At 41.8% G+C, this 21,981-nt stretch overlaps 1 protein-coding gene and 1 pseudogene across 26 annotated transcripts in view; one reads left to right on the plus strand and one right to left on the minus strand.

The window, feature by feature from the left end:
• The window catches only part of LOC145536797 (histone-lysine N-methyltransferase PRDM7-like), a 44,147-nt gene that overhangs the window by 16,490 nt on the left and 5,676 nt on the right, over positions 1 to 21,981 (minus strand). The window lies entirely within an intron of this gene.
• LOC145536799 (histone H2B pseudogene) lies at positions 5,307 to 5,947 on the plus strand (annotated as a pseudogene). Its single transcript, XR_014076017.1, has one exon. The product of XR_014076017.1 is annotated as a histone H2B pseudogene (transcript).

Here is a 21,981-nt window from a genome sequence, read left to right on the forward strand (position 1 = left end):
TGAAAGAGATGGGAATACCAGAACACCTGACCTGCCTCCTGAGAAATCTGTATGCAGGCCAACAAGCAACAGTTAGAATTGGACACGAAACAACAGACTGGTTCCAAATCAGGAAAGGAGTATGTCAAGACTGTATATTCTCACTCCACTTATTTAACTTTTATGCAGAGTACATAATGAGAAACACGTGATGATGAAGCACAAGCTGGAATCAAGATTGTTGGGAGAAAGATCAATAACCTCAGATATGCAGATTACACCACCCTTATGGCAGAAAGCAAAGAGGAACTAAAGAGCCTCTTGATCAAAGTGACAGAGGAGAGTGAAAACGTTGGTTTAAAACTCAACATTCAGAAAAGTAAGATCATGGCATGCGGTCCCATGAATTCACGGCAAATAGATGGGGAAATAGTGGGAACAATGAGAGAGTTTTCTGGTGGGGGGGGCTCCAAAATCACTGTAGATGGTGACTGCAGCCATGAAATTAAAAGATGCTTGTTCCTTGGAAGAAAAGCTATGACCAACCTGGACAGCATACTAAAAAGCAGAGACATTACTTTGCCAACAAAGGTCTGTCTAGTCAAAGCTATGGTTTTCCCAGTAGTCATGTATGGATCTGAGAGTTGAACTATCAAGAATGCTGCGCACTGAAGAATTGATGCTTTTGAACTGTAGTGTTGAAGAAGAGTCCTCAGAGTCCCTTCGATACTGAGGAGATCCAACCAGTCCATCCTAAAGGAAATCAGTCCTGAATATTCATTGAAAGGACTGATGTTGAAGCTGAAACTCCAATACTTTGGCCACCTGATGCAAAGAACTGACTCATTTGAAAAGACCCTGATGCTGGGAAAGATTGAAGGTGGGAGGAGAAGGGGATGACAGAGGATGAGATGGTTGGATGGCATCACCGACTCAATGGACATGAGTTTGTGTAAACTCTGGGAGTGGGTGATGGACAGGGAGGCCTGGCGTGCTGCAGTCCATGGGATCGCAGAGTCGGACATGACTCAGCGACTGAACTGAACTGAACTGATACCCTTCTAGAGCACTTTGTTTCCTGTTACCATAGCCGCCAACTCCCCTGAGTACCTGGTGCTGCCAGAACCCCTGCAACCCAAGCAAGTGCACCACCTCCACACCTGGCCCTCACAGGGGAAACCCAACTCCTCCAGGGCAGCCTCAGGTGCAAACCCCAGTGGACGACCCACATGCAGAGGTGGAAATGAAACCACAATAGAAACCCAGGGGCAGTGCGGCTAAGGAAGAAGACCCCAGACCTTCCCACCAGCTGTACAAGCTGAAGATTCAATCCGCAGATTCTGTGCCTATGGAATATATAAAAGGTCATCGAGAGCTCCCACAAAAGAAAACGCACTAGTTCTGATAGCTGTGGACGTTGGAGACAAGAACACAGAAGATTAGGACCAGATTAGAATCTGAGCTGCCCCCACAGCAGGTCCAGACAGCAGCACAGTGTTAGAGGGGTTTCTAGGGAGGTGAGGTGAACTGTGACTCCCAGCGAGGGAAAGGATTCTGACAGCAGTGACTCAAGAAAAACATTGATTATTTTTGTTTTGACTTGTTCTGTAGATTCTTTTGGATTTTTTTTTTCTTTTTTCTCCCCTTCCCCCCCTCCCATTGTAGTTGTTGTAAATGTTCTCTCATAAGATTTCTCTAACTTTCCACAAAACACCAAATAATGTTCTTGATAATTGGACTCACATTTCCTAAATATTTACTGCAGTGACCAAGGAGAGCCCTGGAGGTATAATAGCCCATCAGAATTCTTCTATTTTGGACCAAAAGATACAGACCTTCATTGCCCATTCTTGAAAAGGCACTGTCCACTTCATACCTGTACTACTCAGGGAGGCTCTCTCTAGTATCTTGCCCAAGGACCTCAATTCTTTTCCTTTATCTCATGAGGTTCTGCCAGTTTCAAGAAAGTGTTTTGTTTTTTTTGTCCTGTAGAGCCCTGTCCCTCTCCTGAAGGGCTCAGGAAAAGTTTGATTTCGTGGATTATCAGGATTTCATCTCAATGTTTGGCTGACAGTGGTGTACTTACAGATTCTTATATCCTACACAACAGGAAATAATTACAACTGTAGGTGTAAAGAATACTTTGCAGCAATTGAAAATGATACACTATCTTCTCGCTCACACAGAGAAAAAGAAATAAAATACGAAAACAAAATTACTGAACAATCACAGAACTGTGAAAATGACTGTGGTGGGGCCACCTTGTTTCTCATAAGTGGTCACCAGTGTTCTCTAAATAAGATGGAAGAGGCAGGAGATATGCCCACAATTAATTCAAAATACATATCTCCTAAGGGTTGATTTTCTGCCTCTAAAATTAATGTATCTGTGCCATAAACACTCATACTCATATGTGATCATAATTGGAGATAGAGTATTTACCAAGTGATCAAGTTAAAATGCATTCATTAGAGTAGGTTTTAATCCAAATGACTTATATCTATATAATAAGGGAAAATCAGACATAGATACATACATATAGGGAAGAAAACGTGGGGAGGCATAGGGAGACTTCAGCTATCTACAAGCCAAGAAAAGTGGCCAGGAACGGAGGCCCGTTATGCATTCACACCTTGCATAAAATCCAACTCAGATGAAACCTTGATTTGGGCTTAGAGCCTCCACAAGTATGAGACAATACATGAATGTTGTTTAAGTGACCCAATCACTAGCATTTTGTACAGGAGCTCTAGAATACTTGAAAGTGTTGAAAGTATTAGTCGCTCAGTTGTGTCCAACTCTTTGTGACTCCATGGACTGTAGCCTGCCTCGCCCTTCTGTCCATGGAATTTTCTAGTCAAGAACGCTGGAGTGGGATTCCATTTCCTACTCCACGGGATCTTCTGGACCCAGGGATTGAACCTGAGTCTCCTGCATTGCAAGTGGATTCTTTACTATTTGGCCATTTTCTAATACTCATATGATATTTAAATGATCTTAACTAGTTTTATAAAATGAACAATACAGTAGATAAATAATCATACTTGTTACACTACTGTCACTAGACCCGAACACACCAGGAAGACCATTATTGGTTTAGTCAGGATAACCTCGCTGTAGAGTGGCTCAGTGACCGTGGCTACCAGTTTGACTCCCTCCTTGGCTGACATGGAGTCAACATGAACTTTTTAGCTTCTCTGACTGAATGCCCTCAGCATCCCTATGATGTTAAGCTGAAAATCATCAAGATTTTCCACTTCAAAAACAACAGAATAAGGGCTAGAAAAGAATGACATTAGATCATCTGAACGAGTTAGGGTAGAAACTTCTGATTCTAGGCAGTGTGAAATGAGGTTTTTCTCCTGAAATTTTTTGTTGCACTTAACTTCTATGCTGTGTTGGGGTCCTCTTTTTAAGGGAATCCATAAACAATGGTAATGTTGAAAAGGTTTCTGAATGGGGTATGCCTATCCCATCAACACCACCATCCACGAGTTGAGACTTGCAATTGTTAATTCAGCTATGAAGCCATTTCCCTTATTTTGCCTTTACAGTGAACCACAACATTGCAAGGTGATTCCTCACTAGGTTCTCTTATTTCCTCAATCATCAACTGAAGTGAATAATTACTAGTGTTACTCCCCCTTCCAATCTTCAACATCAAACTGCTTTTCCCTTCTCCATCCTAGATTTTCTGTGTATCAGAGTCCTTTGAGGTCCCAATTATCTCTTCAAAACCCAATTGTTTTGTATTTTTAATGTTTTTTTTATAATTGATGTATTCATTTAATTTCTGAATTTACAAATGTGAAAGAAACACAGGTCATTAAGATATCTAATGGATTCTATTTCTTAAAATGACTTCATACACAATATATGTATTAGATTTAGGTCTTTAGTCCATTTTGAGTTTATTTTTGTATATGCTGTTAGGGAATGTTCTAATTTTACTTTATTGCATGTAGCTATCCAATTATCCCTGCAGCACCTATTGAAGAGACTGTCTTCTCTCCACTGTATATTCTTCTGTTTTTTTATTATAGATTAGTTGACCATAGCACATAGGTTTATTTCTGGGCTCTCTCTTCTGTTCCACGTGTCTGTTTTTGTGCCGATACTACACTGACTGGATTAATGTAGTTTTCTGATATAGTTCGAAGTCAGGGAACCTGATTCCTCCAGTTCTGCTCTTCTTCCTTAAGACTGTTTTGGCGATTCAGGGTCTTTCGTCTTTCCATACAAAATTTAAAATGGTCTGTTCTAGTTTTGTGGAAAATGCCCCGGTATTTTCACAGCAATTGCACTGAGTATGTGGATTGCCTTGGATAGCATGTTTATTTTAACAATATCAATTCTTCCCATCCATAAACAAGGTAAACCTTTCCCTCTGTTTGTATTATCTTCACTTTCTTTGATCAGGGTTTTACTTTTTCTACGTACAGGTCTTTCACCACCTTAGATACGTTTACTCCTAGCTGCTTTATTTATCATTTTATTCATTTTATCTCACCCTGGTGGCTTTTCAGCAATAAGAGTGATCATTTTTTGAGAAATAACCGCTATAAATCATTAATCAATTCCAGTATGTGTGGTACTTGGGGGACCTATATAATGTTTAAGAAAACAATTTAAAATTTGAAAAATGTTAAATATTTTCACTGTGTATGTGTAAGTATTCCTATTTCTGTTTGTGTTCTGTATTTGGAGAATGGGATTTTGTCAGTCTCTTCAAATTGATCATTGGTTTTGATAAGTTTCGGAGATAATAGCTGGTCAATTAATTCTTAGGATTTTCAGGAGCACTCTGCTGAGGAAGCCAGGACATTCTGCTCATGCCACTGCAGGTCAATCAGGAGAAGATTCTGTGTTGGAGTAAAATATCCACCAAGTGACCTGAGTCTCTCTGATGCCTGAAAGAGCTTGAGTTATGGAGGTCAGTCAGACTCTCTCAGGAAGCTCTAACTGATTATTTCATTTTTCAACTTCAGTGACTTTGGTGACATCTTTCAAACTTCTCATGCATCAATAGTAGACATAAGTCAGCTGAGGTGAATGGATGCCTGTTTCCTACATGGGGCAGAGTTCAAAGATTTTTCTGGTGGAGGTCAGGGAAAGTTTGAAGATACCACTGATTTTGGCTGACTGGGGGTTAAGCGTGGGGGAGGGGCGTGGCAGGAGTTGGGAGGTGGGACATCCAGTGAGAAGTGACATGGGCTGCCATAGTAACAGGCCTCCCTGCTTTGCATTTTATCCAATCAGATATGGACAGTGTCTGTGACGTCAGGGAACGCAGGGCCTATAAACTCGGCCAACGGCCTTCAACGCCCGCACTGGTCTTCCCTCTGAGCCATGGGGGGTGGTGTCTCCCACAAGGCTGAACCAGCCTCTGACAACTCTCAGGAAGATCTGAGCACCAGAGAAACTGGCACCTCCGAAATTGAGCCCTCGGAAACAGAGCCCTCCAGACCAGAGTCGTCTGATGCCGAGCCAAAGAAGGCAAAGCGGAAGACGGCTAAGAGCCGCCGTCGCCGTCGCCGTCGCCGCCGCTCCCGTCCGGACGACTTCTTGAGCTTCGCCATCTATTTCCGCAGGCTGCTGAGGCAAGTCCATCCGGGCCTGAGTCTCTCCCGTGAGGCCGTGAACGTCATGGATTCGTTCGTGAAGGATATGTTTGAGCGGATCGCCGAAGAGGCCTGGCGCCTGGCCCGCTCCAACAAGCACCGCACCATCACAAATCATGACATCCAGACAGCTGTTCGTCTTCTCTTGCCTGGAGAGATCGGCAAGCATGCCATGTCCGAGGCCACTAAAGCGATCATCAGATACAACAGCTGCAGATAAACTGCCTCAGGACCGCCTGAACATCGCAAACCAGACTTTTCTTCTCTCACTTGGAGAGAAAAGACCTGTAGCGATGAAGAGGCACATTTCCACCCCAACGAAAACATTAAAAACTTCATTAACTTTGCTTCAATGTGTGTCGGATGTGTCATTCGTTCGATGGAAAATCGTGTACTTTTTTCTTAGCGTATTGCAACTCGTCACTTTCCTAAATGGTTATATCTATTTGTGGTTTCTCAGCGATTTTAGGGATCTTTATGGTCAAAATGGTTTCCCGAAAAGTTTCATCGGCCTTTTTCATTTTCATTCTCCCACCTATACTTAGGTACCATCCAGAGATTTTTATGTGGTGTATAGCAACCGATAAAGAACAGTGTGGTCTTCCCGGGTGGCTCAGCAGTAAAGAATGCGCCTGCAATGCAGGAGTCGCAGGAGAGGCAGGTTCGATCCCTGGGTCATAAAGATCCCCGGGAGGAGGGCATGGCAACCCTCTCCAGTATGCTTTCCTAGAGAATCCCATGGACAGAGGAGCCTGGTGGGCTATAGTCCACAGGGTCTGCAAAGAGTCGGGCACCACTGTCGCGAGGTAGCACGCATGGACACAAAGAGCAGTGTGTGTGTGTGTGTGTGTGTGTGTGTGTGTGTGTGTGTGTGTTCAGTCACTCAGTCATATCTGACTCTTTCTGACCTCATGGCCAGGAGCCCGCCAGGCTCCTCTCTCCGTGCAATTTTCCAAGCAAGAATACTGAACTGGTTGCCATTTCCTACTCCAGGGGATCTTTCTGACCATGGGATAGAAACCATGTCTCTTTCGTCTCGTGCATTGGCAGGTGGATTCTTTACCACTGCACCAGCAGTAGCAGATATAAAAATCACACTTACCCATTCTATCTCTTCAATCCCAATTCACTTCCATGTGTAAAATAGGACTCAAACACAGTGTAAAATGAGAAAATTCTAAATTTCTGGAATCAAGCACCATATCTTATGAAATTACCTTATCTAGATTTCTCTTATCCTATTTTTTTGTTTGCAAACTAGAACATTTGGCTTTTAAAAAAAAAAAAAATCCGGACTGAATTGCAAACTTGCAGGGATGATGGGATAGTCCAGTGACAGTGAATGCAGCGACAGTCTCCACAGTAGCAGCCAATGAGGGACTGGTAGCCCATGAGCCAAAGCAATTGGCCAAACGTATGGTGGAGTGAGGAGGGCTGAACAAATAACAACCTTCCTGTGGCACTCAGCCTAGAGATGGAGCGGGAAGGTGGGGTGATAGTTTCCCTGATGTTTTTCCATTCAAGCACCTGCTTTTAACCATGGCGATGTAAGTACAGGTATCCATTTCTTGGGGCTTCCCAGGTGGCGCTAGTGGTAAAGAAACTGCCTTCTTATGTGGGAAACGTTAAGAGCCACGGATTCAATCCCTGGATTGGGAAGATGCCCTGGAAAAAGGCATGGCAACCCACTCCAGTATTCTTGCTGGAAAATCCCATGGACAGAGGAGCCTAGCGGGCTTCAATCCGTAGGGTCTCAAAGAGTCGGACACGACTGAAGCGGCTTAGCATACACGCCATCCATTTCTTGGGTCTTCCCAAGTGGCGCCGGTAGTAAAGAACCTGCCTGCAATGCAGGAGACACAGGAGACCCAGGTTCTATCCCTAAGTGGAGAAGGTTCCCTGGAGGAGGGCATGGAAACCCACTCCAGTACTCTTTCCTGGATAATTCCCAGGGACAGAGGAGCCTGGTGGGCCACAGTTCATAGGGTCACAAAGAGTCGGACACAACTGAAGAGATTTAGCACACATGCATGCATCCATTTCTTGTTGTGGGACATGTCTCTAGCACCTTGCATCAAAGTAAGAAGGAGGACGATGTTCAGCAATTAAGAGAAATAAGATGACTCCTTCTTCTACCTCAAGTATTTGACTGCTAATGCTTATGATAATATTTACTGAAATTAATGTCCATTGTGATTCCTTCTTGGTGCATTGACATTTTTATTTCTATAAGTATATTGCTGCATTTCAAAGTAGTTGGTGATTTCCCTATTCCTTTTATTTTTGTTTGAGATACTTTTTGTGATTTTAGTTAATTAATTTTTTATTGAAGGATTATTGCTTTACAGAATTTTGCTGTTTTCTGTCAAACATCAACATAAATCAGCCTAGGGGATACATATATCCCCTCCCTTTTGGAACTCTCTCCCATCTCCCTCCCCATCCCACCCCTCTGGGTTGATACAGAGCCCCTGGTTGAGTTTCCTGAGCCATACAGCAAATTCCCCTTGGCTATCTCTTTTACACATGGTAATGTAAGTTTCCATGTTACTCTTTCCATACATCTCACCCTCTCCTCCCCTTTCCCCATGTCCATAATTCTATTCTCCTATTTCTTTTTTAAAAGATTGATTTCAAGCTTACTACATCCTTGGAGAGAGAGAAAGCACACTGTGATTTCAGTCCTTTGTAATTTACAATGGTTTTCATTAGAACTTAATATTTCATTTTAAACTATTCACTTTGAACTTTAAGCAACAAGGATATGCTATACAGTACAGAGGAATATACCAACTATCTAATAATAAATGTAAACAGAGTATAATATATAAAACAACTGAATTGCTATGTTGTAAATCTGAACAAATATAATATTGCAACTCATGAATACATCCACAAAAAAAGAAATTAAAGTTAAAAACAATTTATCAGTACCACTGTTATTGGATGTAGAAATCTGTGAAGGATGTGATTCTCAGCAAAACAATGAGAGAAAAACTAGGAGGATCTACAAAATTCCAACCTCTTGATCCCAGCTGTAGTGTTTTCTCGAGGTCAGTCATGATAGAGTTCGGTAAGTTCTAAATTATTTTCCTAGCAATTTCATTTCCCAGTTTATTCTCATTCTCCCAAAGTGTACTATGGAGTTCTTCAGAAGCAGTTTATGTGTGATATGCAGTAGATAAAGTGAAGAAACTGATATACGCATCCACTACCTCTATCACACTTATCCCACATATCCCAGTTTATTTACATATTTTCCACATATCCTAGTTAATGAAACATTTAAATATATAAATGGGGACTGATATATAGTATAGAAATGGCAAAACAAACATTTCACACACATTTCAATTTTCTAATTCCCTGGTTTTTTGAAATTATTTTTAAAATTCATACAGAAGAACAAGATGGCAGAGGAATAGGTGGACGCGGAGTACATCTCTCTCCACAGATACATCAGGAATATACCTTCAGACACAGAGGTGCATGCAGAACACCAGCTGAGAGTGGACAGGAGTCCCTGACTAGTGGAAAATAATATATAGACCCACCCAAACCTTGGTAGGATGAAGGGACTAGGGAAAAACAGAAGTGTTAGTAGGACTGGACCTGCCTTCAGCAGGTGGGGGAACTGAAGCAAGGGTCCGATCCCCACGTCGGGGCAATTGTCGGAGTCAGAGGAGAAACATTTAAGGATGAGAGTGAAACAGCTGATCTGTGGCAGCCTAAGTGGGATGAGAATCAGACAGTCCTTGCAGCCATACATACCCAAGACGGGGATGCAGATCCCCTGGAAGGTGCAGCGGCTGGTAGCTGGAGTTTAGGGATTGTGGAGCAATCCTAAAGCGAGGGCTGCTCTTGACTGTGGAGAGACTGATCAAGGGGATATGAGGGAGGAGACTGTGGTGGCAAATGCCTGTGGAGGAAAGTCGGGCAGCCACGGAAGCTAGGCGATACTGCTGAGTCACGTTTGGCGGTGGAGCCATCACCATAGCCTCTCTCTTCCCACACTGCCAGCATTGGCAGCTGAACAATAGAGAGGCTGGCCCAGCAAGCACCTGACGCACTGAATTACAGAGGAGGACCCCATCCAGGGTGCCCCTTTAAGTGCCTGATGCGCCAGTCTACGGAGTAGGACCCAGCCAGGGGGGCCCCTCTGTGTGCCCGATGTGCCAAACAACAGAGAAGGTCCCCAGGCAACGAAGCCCTCTAAGTGCCTGAACGGGTGGAGTTACGGAGAAAGACTGGCCAAAGAGGCCTTCTGATCGCCAGCTACAAGAGGCTTGAGAAAAGACTGATAGGGCCATAAGTCTTGCGGTGGAGGCAGTCCGTGTCCCTGCACACTTGGCGCTGCCATGGTCCCTGCAAGCCAAGCAGCTGTGCCACCTTCACGGTCAACTCTTACTGGGGCAGAGCTGCCACAGGCAAAAACAGTCTTGTGCCTCTGCATGCGGGGTCGCTTCAGTAGTGTCCTACTCTTTGCAACCCTGGAGACTGTGGCCTGCCAGGCTTCTCTGTCAAGGAGCGGCGTTCTCCAGACAAGAATACTGGAGTGTGTTGGCTAATACTGGTTTCGCGGTTGCGTGGCATGGAGCGGCCCTGAGGAGATACCCCATGTCCAAGGTCAGAGAAGCCCCAGCAAGATGGTAGGCGCTGGAGCGACTTTGAAGAGATACCCCACGTCCAAGGGCAGAGAAGCCCTAGCAAGACGGTAGGAGGGGCAAATTCACATTTAGAATCAAACCTCATCCCCGCCAGAGATGCTCAGAGGGCTCAAACAAACCTTGTGCACGCCAGGACCCAGAGCCCCCACAGAGACTGAGACAGAACTGCGTTTGAGTGTCTCCTGTGTAGGTACGGGTCAGCAGTGGACTGCCGCAGGGGCAGGGGCCCTGGGTGCAGCAGACTTGGCTATGGCATAAGCCCTCTTGGAGGGGGTCGCCATTAGCCTGACCACAGAGCCGCCAGATCTTACACAGGACTGGGAAATAGACTCTTGAAGGGCACAAACAGAACCTTGTGCACACCAGGACCCAGGAGAAAGGAGCACTGACCCCACAAGAGACTGACCCAGACTTGCCTGGGAGTGTGCAGGAGTCTCCAGTGGAGATGTGGGTTGGTGGTGGCCTGCTGCAGGGTTGGGGGCACTGAGTGTAGCAGTACATGCATGGGGCCTTTTGAAGGAGGTCGCCATTATCTTCATTACCTCCACCATAGTTTGGCCCCAGGTAAATAAGAAAGAGCGAGCACAGCTCCACCCATCAACAGAAAGGTGGATTAAAGATTTACTGAGCATGCCTCTGCCCATCAGAACAAGACCCAGTTTCCCCCTCAGTCAGTCTCTCCCATCAGGAAGCTTCCATAAGCCTCTTATGCTTCTCCATCAGAGGGCAGACAGACTGAAACCACAATCACAGAAAACTAACCAACCTGATCACATGGACCACAGCCTTGTCCAACTCAGTGAAACTATGAGACATGCCGTGTAGGGCCACCCAAGAAGGACAGGTCATCGTGGAGAGTTCAGCCAAAATGTGGTCCACTGGAGAAGGGAATGGCAAACTACCTCAGTATTCTTGCCTTGAGAACCCCAGGAACAGTAGGAAAAGGCAAAAGCATAGGACACTGAAAGATGAACTCCCCAGCGGGTAGGTGCCCCCTGGAGATCAGTGGAGAAATAACTCCAGAAAGAATGAAGAGATGGAGCCAACGCAAAAACAACACCCAGTTGTGGATGTGACTGGTGATGGAAAGAAAGTCCGATGCTGTAAAGAGCTATATTGCACAGGAACCTGGAATGTTAGGTCCATGAATCAAGGTAAATTGGAAGTGGTCAAACAGGAGATGGCAAGTGTGAATGTCGACATTTTAGGAATCAGAGAACTAAAGCAGACTGGAATGGTTGAATTTAACTCAGATGACCATTATATCTACTACTGTGGGCAAGAATCCCTTAGAAGAAAGGGAGTAGCCATCATAGTCAACAAAAGAGTCTGAAATGCAGTACTTGGATGAAATCCCAAAAACGACAGAATGATCTCTGTTTGTTTCCAAGGCAACCATTCAATATCAGAGTAACCCAAGTCTATGCCCTGACCAGTAATGCTGAAGAAACTGAAGTTGAACGGTTCTATGAGACCTACAAGACCGTCTAGAACTAACACACCCAAAATATGTCCTTTTCATTACAGGGGACTGGAATGCAATAGTAGGAAGTCAAGAGATACCTGAAGTAACAGGAACATTTGGCCTTGAAGTACAGAATGAAGCAGCGCAAAGACTCATAGAGTTTTGCCAAGAGAACGCACTGGTCATAGCAAACACCCTGTTCGAACAACACAAGAGCAGACTCTACACATGGACTTCACCAGATGGTCAACACCGAAATCAGATTGGTTATATTCTTTGCAGCCAAAATGGAGAAGCTTTATACAGTCAGCAAAAACAAGACTGGGAGCTGACTGTGGCTCAGATCGTGAAGTCTTTATTGAAAAATTCCCACTTGAATTGAAGAAAGTAGGGAAAACCACTAGACTATTCAGGTATGACCTAAATCAAATCCCTTACGAGTATACAGTGGAAGTGACAAATAGCTTCGAGGGATTAGACCTGACAGACAGAGTGCCTGAAGAACTATGGACGGAGGTTCCCGAACTTGTACAGGAGACAGGGATCAAGACCATCTCCAAGAAAAAGAAATGCAAAAAAAGTAAAATGGCTGTCTGAAGAGGCTTTACAAAGGGCTGTGTAAAGAAGAGAAGTGAAAAGCAAAGGAGACAAAGAAAGATATACCCATTTGAATGCAGAGTTCCAAAGAATAGCAAGGAGAGTTAAGAAAGCCTTCTTTAGTGATCAGTGCAAAGAAAGAGAGGAAAACGATAGAATGGGAAAGACGAGAGATCTCTTCAAGAAAATTAGAGATACCAAGGGAACATTTCATGCGAAGATGGGCACAGTAAAGGACAAAAATGGTATAGACCTAACAGAAGCAGACGATAGTAAGAAGAGGTGGCAAAAATACACAGAAGCACTATACAAAAAGGATATTCATGACCTAGATAATCACGATGCCATGATCACTCACCTAGAGCCAGACATCCTGGAATGTGAAGTCAAGTGGGCCTTAGGAAGCATCACTATGAACAAAGCTAGTGGAGGTGATGGAATTCCAGTTGAGCTATTTCAAATCCGAAAAGATGATGCTGTGAAACCAGTGGACTCAATACGCCTTCAAAATTGGAAAACTCGGCAGCGGCCACACAACTGGAAAAGGTCAGTTTTCATTCCAGTTGCTAAGAAAGGCAATGCCAAAGAATGGTCAAACTACTGAACAATGCACTCATCTCACACGCTAGTAAAGTAATGCTCAAAATTCTCCAAACCAGGCTTCAACAATATGTGAACCATGAACTTCCAGATGTTCAAGCTGGTTTTCGAAAAGGCAGAGGAACCAGGGATCAAATTGCCAACATCCGCCGGATCATCGAAAAAGCAAGAGAGTTCCAGAAGAGCATCTATTTCTGCTTTATTGAGTATGCCAAAGCCTTTGACTGTGTGCATCTCAAGAAACTGTGTAAAATTCTGAAAGAGAAGGGAACCCCAGCCCACCTGATCTGCCTCTTGAGAAATCGGTATGCAGATCAGGGAGCAACAGTTAGAACCGGACATGGAACGACAGACTGGCTCCAAATAGGAAAAGGAGTATATCAAGGCTGTATATTGTCACCCTGCTTATTTAACTTATATGCAGAGTACATCATGAGAAACGCTGGGCTGGATGAAGCACATGCTGGAATCAAGATTACCGGGAGAAATATCAATAACCTCAGATATAAAGATGACACCACCCTTATGGCACAAAGTGAAGAAGAACTAAAGAGCCTCTTAATGAAAGTGAAAGAGGAGAGTGAAAAAGTTTGCTTAAACATTCAGAGAACTCATGCCGTCTGGTACCATCACTTCATGGCAAATAGATGGGGAAAGAGTGGAAACAGTGGCAGACTTTATATTTTTGGGCTCCAAAATCACTGCAGATTGTGACTTCAGCCAGGAAATTAAAAGATGCTTACTCCTTGGAAGAAAAGCTATGACCAACCTAGACAGCATATTAAAAAGCAGAGACATTACTTTGCCAACAAAGGTCCATCTAGTCAAGGCTTTGGTTTCTCCAGGAGTCATGTATGGATGTGAGAGTTGGACTATAACGAAAGCTGAGCGTGGAAGAATTGATGCTTTTGAACTGTGGTGTTGGGGAAGACTCTTGAGAGACCCTTGGACAGCAAGAAGATCCAACCAGTCCATCCTAAAGGAGATCAGCCCTGGGTGTTCATTGGAAGGAGTGATGTTGAAGCTGGAACTCCAGTACTTTGGCCACCTGATGCGAAGATCTGACTCATTTGAAAAGACCCTGATGCTGGGAAAGATTGAAGGTGGGAGGAGAAGGGGACGGCAGAGGATGAGATGGTTGGATGGTATCACCAACTCAATGGACATGAGTTTGGGGAAACTCCGGGAGTTGGTGATGGACAGGGAGGCCTGGCGTGCTGCCGTCCAAGGGGTCGCAAAGAGTCGGACACGACTGACATTGACTGACTGAATAAACTGAACTGAACTGATGTACCCATGGGTTAGTTAGACAAACAACATCAGAACATTGCAGTTTAAGGAAGAGAGCATTTTCTTGCAGGGCCATGCAAGGAGATGGGTGGCTTATGCCTTTAACAATCCTGAACTTTCCAAACACTTTCAAGAATGCCCACTTATACAAAACTTGAGGGAGGAATGTGATTAGCTCTGACAACCTTCTTGCTGTCAGATATTCTATTCTTGAAGAAAAGTCATAGTGAGGTAACTGTGTTCCTGTAAACCTCTAGCAAAACAAATATTAGTCTCAATGCTGAAAGGTAAGATTCCAAGCTTGACTTTCACACTCCAAGGTCCTGTTTAGGAGGAGGGGCTTCCTGGGCAAGCTGATTATCCTGCCTGAGAGCATTCATCCAGCACCCAGTCTTGGTCCTCCCACCAGTGGCCAGTCACAGCTGAAGATGCAGCTCTCAGTCTCTGGGCCCTCCTCTTACCAAGGTCCCCATACCCTGCCCAGCCACCTTAAAGGAGGGAGCCAGGTGCCCAGCCCACAGTTGCCCTCAGTCTTCTCAGTCTACCCTAACTTTGGGGGGGAAGCTGGGTCTTGTAGACTCTGACCCAATCAGATTATTGCAAGCGTTGAGTCATGGAGGTGGGGATGGCAGAGGTAGGTTGCCTAGTGCTCTGAACCCTGGGCCAGGCCAGTGAGTGTCTCTAGCAAGGTCTCTGGACCTCTGCAAGACTCGGCCTTTGGCCTGTCCCCAGGCTCCACCCCTTGCTACCCAGACCAAGGCCAGAGGACCTGGAGGGCCATGGACGAAGGCTGAAATATACCTTTTACTACACTCTGCTGAGAGGCTGACTATTGGTGGACCTGGTCTTCTAACCTCTATGGTCTTTAGCTAAGGACGGCAGCTCCATGCCCATCTTGCCCCTATTACAGTATCTTCCTTGGTGAGATTATACAAACTTTGACTGAAAGTGGGTAACTTAGACCATCATGGTCTATTTCCACTAGCCCAAGATAATCACATTCTACTCTGTTTCTATAACTCAGGTAAATTAACTAACAATATCATGTGATGATATAGTTTTTATCTTCCTCTAACTGAAATATTATACTTAAAAAGCATAATGTCCCCTCAGACATATATATTGCAAATGGGGGAACCATTTATTCATTCACTGCTGGAGCTATAGTTGAATTGTTATATTTTGAAAACAATTTTTATTGGAATGGAGTTGCTTTACCATCTTATATTAGTTTCCGTTGTACATCTAAGTCAATCTATTATAGGCATACATAGATCCCTTCATTTTTGGATTGTCTTCCCATTTAGGTCACCACAGAGCACTGAGTAGAGTTCCTTCCACTTTTTTCGTTTTTGAATTCAAATTAAGTTATTTGTATTAACTGGAGGATAATTACTGTACAATATTGTGATGCTTTTTGCCATATATCAACATTAATGAGCCATAGGTATACATGTGTCCCACACATCCTTAAGCCCCACTCACCTCCCTCCCCACCCTATTCCTATGGGTTGTTCCAGAGCACTGGTTTTGAATGCCCTGCTTTATGCATATATAAACCTGAATGATGATTTTCCTGAATGATGAAATATGCAATTTTCTCTATATCACATATGAGTTATGGGTGTAGTTTTTTCTACATTAAATTTGATATCTGTATTTATGTTTGGAAATCTAGCTGTATATTTTTGGTCATGATAGATGGACTATTGTATGTTTCACATCTGGATATCTCTGCACTCTTTTCCCTACATAAATATGGAATGCTGTATTCTTCACATAGGAAAATTTGAGCACATGTTTTCCTGAATAAAGTATGGAATATTTTGCAGTTTTCTAATGAAAATCTCACTTAAGATTTTCGGACATGAAGTATATAATTCTCCATAGTCCAAATATGAAACACCGAGGCAAATTTTCATTACTGAACTAGGAAATTTGTACATCTCATAAATGATCATCTAGGTAAAGATTTTCCTACATGAAAGTTGGCATATTTCATATTTCACATAAAGAAATATGGACACAGATCTCCTTGTTTGGGGATACTCTGTATTTCACATATGAAAACATGGGTGCTGATGTTTCTACACTAAATATGTAACTCTCTATATTTCCCATTTGAAAATCTAGACACAGGTTTTCCTGCATGAAACATGCAATATGCTATATGAAAATCTGGAAAAAGGTTTTCCTGCTTAAATACTGAATGTTTTATTTTACACTTATTAAAATCTGTGTGCACATTCTGCACATGACATATGGAATTCTCTTGTGTTTCTCTTTGGAAAATATAGACATTCAGGAACCTACATTAAATATTAAATTCTCCTTAGAACTCATATTAAAATATTGGCACAGGTGTTGTGGGCCTAGGTTTTCAACTGTGAAATTATATAATTCTGTATGATTCACGTGTGGAAATCTGAGTGCAGATTTTCCTAAATGAAGTATGAAATCATGTATATCTTACAGATGATAAGTTAAGTGTAGATTTTCTGCTATATTGCTATATGGGATTCTGCATATTTCATATAAGAAAACCTTAATTATGATTTTTTGACATAGAATATGTAATTCTAATTTCACATATAGATATCTGGGAACAGATTTTCCTACTTGAACTATGACATCTCTATATTTCACATATAGAAATCAGTGTACAGATATTCACGCATCACATATGAAATTTTCCACGTTTCGTATGTGGGACTCTCAGGCCAGATATTTTAGAAAATATATGGAACTCTCTATATTTCCCAAGTAAAAACAAGATGAGGAAGTTTTGAGATGAAATATGGACGTTTGTTCATTTCTCATATGAAAACCAGGGTACAGATTTTCTTACATGACATATGAAACGTGTATATTTTAGATACGAAAATTTGAGTTCATATTTTTTACATGAATTATGGAATTTTCTATGTTTCAAATATGGAAAACTTACCTTAGATATGCTTCTATGAAATATAGAATCCCTATATTTCCTATATGACATGTGGACCCTGATTTTGCTCCATAATATGTGCAATTCGCTACATGTCATATATGAATATCTTGGTTTAGATTCTCCCACATGAAATATGGAATTCTCTGTATGTCCCTTGCAAAACATGAGGGCAGGTTAACTTGACGAACAATGGAATTCTTTATATTTCACATTTGAAAATCTAGGTGCAGATTTTCTACATGAAATATGAAATTCTGTACATTTCTTGTATTAAAGTATTAGTGCAGATTTTCCCACTTCAAATATGGAATTCTCTATATTTCATATAGGAAAGCCTGAAAGATGACTTTCCTACAGGAAATATGTAACTTTCTATATTTCATACACGAAAATATGGGTACAGAATTTTCTCCAGGAAGTATGAAATCTGTATTTCATGTCTGAAAATCTAGCTGTATATGTTTGGTCATGATATATGAAATATTGCTTGCTTCACATATGGATATATGTGCACGTATTTTCCTGCAAGCATAGGGAATTCTGTATTATTCACATAGGAAAATTTGAGTATCCATTTTCCTGCTGAATCATGGAATTCTACTTTCATAAATGAATTTCTCAATTAAATTTTCTGACAAGAGATGTACAATTCTCTATCATTCAAATATGAAATTCCAGTAGCAAATATTCATTCCAGAAATACGAAATGTGTACATTTCACAAATGAAAATCTAGATAGAGCTTGTCTTACATGAGGTGTGGTACTCTTTACATTCCATATAAAAGATCTGAGCACAGATTTCCTTGATTTAAATATAGACTAATCTATATTTCACATATGAAAATATTGGCGTTGTGTGTTCTACAATATATGTATTTCTCTACATTTCACAAATGAAATGTTCAATTCTTCGTATCGCATTTATAAATATTGGCTGCACATTTTCCTACATGGTATATGGAATTCTCTGTGTTTAGCATTTGAAAATATAGACTTTCATTTTCCTACACTAAATATTAAATTCCCTAAACTTCACATATTAAAATATTAGCATGGGTTTTGTAGGCATAGTTTCTCAAATGTGAATGTGGAATTTTGTGTTTTGCATGTGGACATCACATTAGAAGTTTTCCTAAATGAAATATGGACTTCTGTATATTTTACAGGTGATAATTGGAGGAAGGGTTTTTCTGCTATATTGATACATGGGATTCTGTATTTTTCATATATGAAAATCTTATGATTTTATTACATAAATATGTAACTGTCTATATTTCACATTATACAACACTGGGAAAAACTTTACCTACATGAAATATGAAATCTCTACTTTTCACATATATTAATCAGTGAACAGATTTTCACACATGACATAAGAAATTTTTCATCTTTCATATAAGGAAATCCCATCCCAGACATTCATACAAAAAAACCCTGAAGTCTATATTTCATATATGAAAATACAGTTGCCAATTTTCCCACATGAAATGTGGAGTTCTCTCTATAGAATCACATGTGAAACCTGGACACCCATTTACCACAAAATATGAAATCTTCTATATATCATATAGGAAAATCTCTGCTCAAATTTTCCTCTAGGCAGTACTTAACATTATGTATGTCACACATGAAAAACTGGGTGCTAATTTACCCATGTACAATCCGGAATTGTGTATATTCTGGATATCAAAATCTGTGCACCAATATTACTACCTAAACTATGGAATTCGGTATATTTCACATATGAAAATCAGGGTGAAATTTTACTCAGTTAAAAATGGAATTCTCTATATTTTACATATGAAAATGTCAGTGCTGAATTTACATCATGAAATATTGAACTTTTTGTATTTCACTTTAGGAAAATCTGGATGCTGAGTTTCTTACATGAAATATGGTATTTTCTATACCTCATATATGACAATCTGGGTGGTGACTTCCTTACATTAAATATGGAAATCTCTATATTTCACAGACGAAAATCATGGCGTTGGTTTTCTTAAGATATGGAGAACCTATATGGTATTGGAGTTCTCTCTGTTTCACAAATGAAAATATGTGCACCACTGCTTCTTCGCAAAATATGGAATTCTTTGTATTTCTTCTATCAAAATCTAGGCTTGAACACTCTTTCATGGAAGTTGGACTTCTGTATATTTCACATTTGAAGATCAGAATGGATTTTCCTATGAGAAATATGAAATCACTGCATTTCGTGTGAACCACTGGTTCTTCAGGTACTGACACATTTGTTCCCTGTTTGTGTCCCTGTGCCTTGCACATGCGTGTGTACAGGTGTGTGCTTGTGTCACCTGTGTTTGCGTGTATGTGCATGGGCCCAGCCCCCTGCTGACATGGGAGATGAAGGCGAAAGAACATGAGATGTCTAACAACGAGAAGAGGAGGCAGGAGACGTCCACAGTCTAGGGGAGACTGGTCCACGCATCTCTGCGGTGACCCTGTTCAGGACAAGAATGAGCAAAGGATGGCCAGTGACAACTCTGGGTAGTGAGTCCACAAATCTGCAATTACCTCAGGAGACAAAGACAGGCTCACAATTTCTGCTGTGCTGTTGTGTGTGTTTGTATCCGCAAGAGGGGTTGGAGGGTTTGCAGAGTCACCCAGTGTAAATCAAGTGGTGGGGGCTCTAAAATCATGACCTGTGGACCCCTCAGTCTGTGGGGGCATTGGCTCTGATTAAAACTCTTCAAGAAATGGGCATAGAAGGAACCTACCTCAACATAGTAAAGGCCACATATGATAAGCCCACAGCAAATATTATTCTCAATGGTGAAAAACTGAAAGCATTCCCCCTAAGATCAGGAACAAGACAAGGGTGTCCACTTTCACCACTATTATTCAGCATAGTTTTGGAAGTCCTAGCTACAACAATCAGAGATGAAAAAGAAATAAAAGGAATCCAGATCGGAAGAGAAGAAAGTATAACACTCACTGTTTGCAGATGACGTGATGCTGTACATAGAATACCATGATACTATCAGAAAATTACTAGAGCTAACCAGTGAATTTAGCAAAGTCGGAGGATACAAAATCAATACACAGAAATCATTTGCATTCCTACATACTAACAATGAAAAATCAGAAAGAGAAATTAAGGAATCAATTCCATTCACCACTGCAACAAAAAGAATAAAACATCTAGGAATAAACTTACCTAAGGAGACAAAAGAACTATATACAGAAAATTATAATTTGATGAAAGAAATCAAAGATGATATAAACAGATGGAGAGATAATCCAGGTTCCTGGGTAGAAAGAATCAATATTGTGAAAATGACTATACTACCAAATGCAATCTACAGATTCAATGTGATCCCTATCAAAGTACTAATGGCATTTTTCACAGAACTAGAAAAAAAAAAGCCACAGTTCGTACGGAAACACAAAAGACCCTGAATAGCCAAAGTCATCTTGAGAAAGAAGAATGGAGCGGGAGGAATCAACTTACCTGCTTTCAAATTATACTACAAAGTCACAGTCATCAAGACAGTACACAAAAACAGAAATAAAGGCCAAGGGAACAAGATAGAAAGCCCAGAGAAAAACCCACACACATGTGGGCACCTTATCTTTGACTTAGGAGGCAAGAATATACAATGGGAACAAGACAGCAGTTTCAGTAAGTGGTGCTGGAAGAACTGGACAACTCAGTGCAAAGAATGAAATTAGAACACTTCCTAACACCATCAGTTCAGTTCAGTTCAGTCGCTCAGTTGTGTGCGACTCTTTGCGACCCCATGAACCGCAGCATGCCAGGCCTCCCTGTCCATCACTAACTGCCGGAGTCCACCCAAACCCACGTCCATTGAGTCGGTGATGCCATCCAACCATCTCATCCTCTGTCATCCCCTTCTCCTGACCTCAAACTTTCCCAGCATCAGGGTCTTTTCCAATGAGTCAGCTCTTCCCATCAGGTGGCCGAAGTATTGGAGTTTCAGCTTCAACATCAGTCCTTCTAATGAAAACCCCGGACTGATCTCCTTTAGGATGGACTGGTTGGATCTCCTTGCAAACCGAGGGACTCTCAAGAGTCTTCTCCAACACCACAGTTCAAAAGCATCAATTCTTCTGCGCTCAGCTTTCTTTATAGTCCAATTCTCACATCCATACATGACCACTGGAAAAACCATAGCCTTGACGAGACGGCCCTTTGTTGGCAAAGTAATGTCTCTGCTTTTTAACATGCTGTCTAGGTTGGTCATAACTTTCCTAACACCGCACACAAAGATAAACTGAAAATGGACTAAAGACCTAAATGTAAGACCAGAACCTATATAACTCTAGGAAGAAAACATAGGCAGAATACTCTATGACACAAATCATAGTAAAATCCTCTATGACAAACCTCCTAGAATAAAGGAAATAAAAACAAAAATAAATAACTAGGTGCTAATTTAATTTAAAAGTTTTTGCATAGCAAAGGAAACTATACACACAGTGAAAAGACCACCCTCAGAATGGGAGAAAATAATAGCAACTGAAACAACTGACAAACTATTAATTTCCAAAACATACACACAGCTCATACAAGTCAATACCAGAGAAACAAACAACCCAGTCAAAAAGTGGGCAAAAGTCCTAAACAGATATTTCTCCAAAGAAGACATAGAGATGGCTAAGAAACACATGAAGAGATGCTCTCCATCACTCATGATTAGAGTGTTAGTCGCTCAGTCGTGTCCAACTCTTTGCAAGCTCACGGACTGTAGCCCACCAGGCTCCTCTGTCCATGGAATTTTCCAGGCAAGCATACTGGAGTGGGTTGCCATTTCTTCCTCCAGGGGATCTTC

Source organism: Giraffa tippelskirchi, chromosome X (genome assembly GCF_054371585.1).
Source record: "Giraffa tippelskirchi isolate mGirTip1 chromosome X, T2T-mGirTip1v1.2.pri, whole genome shotgun sequence".
NCBI classification, from domain to species: domain Eukaryota; kingdom Metazoa; phylum Chordata; class Mammalia; order Artiodactyla; family Giraffidae; genus Giraffa; species Giraffa tippelskirchi.